Source organism: Leuciscus leuciscus (assembly GCF_965113295.1).
Source record: "Leuciscus leuciscus genome assembly, chromosome: 1".
Taxonomy (NCBI): Eukaryota; Metazoa; Chordata; class Actinopteri; order Cypriniformes; family Leuciscidae; genus Leuciscus; species Leuciscus leuciscus.
This window is the reverse complement of record NC_138725.1, coordinates 29,982,312-29,984,652: the sequence shown is the minus strand read 5'-3', so window position 1 is coordinate 29,984,652 and position 2,341 is coordinate 29,982,312. Positions and strand designations below refer to the sequence as shown.

At 37.1% G+C, this 2,341-nt stretch overlaps 1 pseudogene across 1 annotated transcript; it reads right to left on the bottom strand.

The window, feature by feature from the left end:
• Positions 1-424: 424 nt before the first annotated feature.
• Positions 425-1,323, bottom strand: LOC309474579 (erythroblast NAD(P)(+)--arginine ADP-ribosyltransferase-like; annotated as a pseudogene). Its single transcript has 2 exons — positions 1,273-1,323; positions 425-1,200 (listed from the first exon to the last, which is right to left on the bottom strand). The product of its transcript is annotated as an erythroblast NAD(P)(+)--arginine ADP-ribosyltransferase-like (transcript).
• Between the last annotated feature and the right edge of the window lie 1,018 nt (positions 1,324-2,341).

The window sequence follows — 2,341 nt, the reverse complement described above, 5'->3', positions numbered from 1 at the left end:
ATCTGTTTTAAAGCAGTGGGTGAGTTCTTCACTCCTTGATTTGCTTAAGAAATTAACCAAACATGACAAACATAGTGCATTACATTCAATGTGTTTATTGCTAGCCCTGCAAAAATAGACGTAGCGCAAGAAATTTGTGTGCGCTGTATCTGGTTGCCATGACAACCTTACACTGCTCTATGTAACCAGTAAAACCACTTGAATGGTACAAGGAGTGTGAATTTGTAAGTTCACTATAGAAAATTAAAATGTATTCAAAAGTCTGACTGACCAAATCGACTGGCTTGGTTTGCCACCACACGTCAAACTACGCCTATAGTCAATATACATTTTATCAAATCATTTTTTTCTGAAAATACCTTTTTACAGAGATACAGTGAAGGTAGATTTATGATGTTTGTACAGCCACAACATTTACATGTCGTCATCCAGAAAAACAACAACATTTCTGAAGTATTTTCTTAAAGATGTTGGTTGGTTTCTTGAATAGAGCACAGTTCAGGTCACTTTTTTTTCCAGAGCTTTCCAAAGTGTACACAGTTTCACACCAGAGATCTTTCAGATTTTTTTTTGTCTTGACAGCAGTGACTTTAAATTTCTCATACGGAGGAATCAGCACCTCTTGCTCATCAGGAATCCTAGAATATTTGGTCAGATTAGCACCTTCACAAGTTTTGATTTCAAAACAAGATTTAGTTGAATACATCTCCGCCACATTCTTATTTAGAGACGAGGATGTAAACGAGCCAAAACGAACCTCTGTGTTCAGAACATTCTGATCAAATTTGCGTTCTACACCACGAAAAGTTGAATAGCATTTTTTTTTTTTGTTTGTTTATTCAGAATCTGGATCGCTTCTGTTAACAAAAAGTGAAATGAATACCAATTGTATGTCTGGTCTATGTATTTTTCTTTATCATTACGACCAGCCATATTGAAATAAGTATATATTTCATCTGAGTACATATAAATGGCGATTAAATGATCCTTTTTAAGCTCATCTTGCGGTTCTTTGGCATTGCATATACCTTTTTCCCAAGCCTTTTTAAAAAAAATTGAGTTTTTGAGTTCTTCCATTAGAAGTGTTTTCTCCACCAGCTCTGCCATTTTCTCTGTACAGCCCTCAAATTGGTCATCAACAGATTTCAGTGCCATATCCAATGGGAATATCGGTTCAACAGTAGCAACACGGTGACCCTGCTGCGACAGGAATCATAACGGTGAATCATCAGTATTCATACATGTAATATTCATACTCAAACACAAGCTCACCTGTCCTACAGCAGCTGAAATGAGGAGAAGAGCTTCAATGATCAGCAGCATCTTGATTCAGTCGAATCCCTCAATCCAGTAGATCTAGTGAAGCGCAGATGCTGAAAGACAGCAAGAAACAATTACTCAAATATGAATTTTTAGATTTGTTTGTAAAATATTCAATTAAACCTGTTATGAACACTGATGTCCTGACCTTTTACTTCACCCCTAAATAAACCTGAGAATTTTAGCAATTTATTATTTTTCAGGAGTAATGGCAAACGAAGAACGTCAGTCACTCACTGCAAGACGACAATGGTGATCTCAAACCTAGAGATGGGAAAGTTGGCTTTTTATATAGGATAAAGTGTGTGTTATTATGTGCAAATTAAATAGTTCAAACATATAAGATAAGAATGTTCGTTGGGTTCATTTGAATCCTCCTCTCTTATCGGACACCAGCAGGAAAAAAGAGAACGTCCCAAATGCTTACATTGTGCTTCAGATATACTGTTTAGTCAGATGCTCTGTGCAGTCAGTGTTACAAAATTGAAATATCTCCCCACATAGCAACATTGTTTCGGCCCAGATCCGGTCCACATCTGGCACTTGTGGAAAGATGATCTGGCCCACATGCAGGGTCCCACTAAGCAAAATGAGGTCTAAAAGACATCTTTTCAACTTCTTTGTCACAAAAGTCGTACGTTGAAGAGACGTCCACTGAGGAGCCAGAGTGAAAGTTTTATGACGTCTTTTTTGTTACGTGTTCTGCACGTCACTGTTTGCCACTGTTATGCATTACTCAGGGCAATAACAAGAGATAGGAGACCATGCTACAGGCAAACGGTGCAAAACATAAGTTTATTGTGTATCTAAAAACAAATGTAAACAACAGAACCAACAATGGGGTGTGAATGTCAGTGTCAGTAGTGTGCATGGATGTGTTGTGTGTGTGGGTGCAAGTGTTGAGTGTGTAGAATAGTTTTTTATGCTTAAGTTTGTTAAATCTTTTTAGATTTTTTGAAAAACTGATTGTTATAATACTGCTGAAACTCAAGCTGCAGTAACACAAGGTTTGTAACGTATA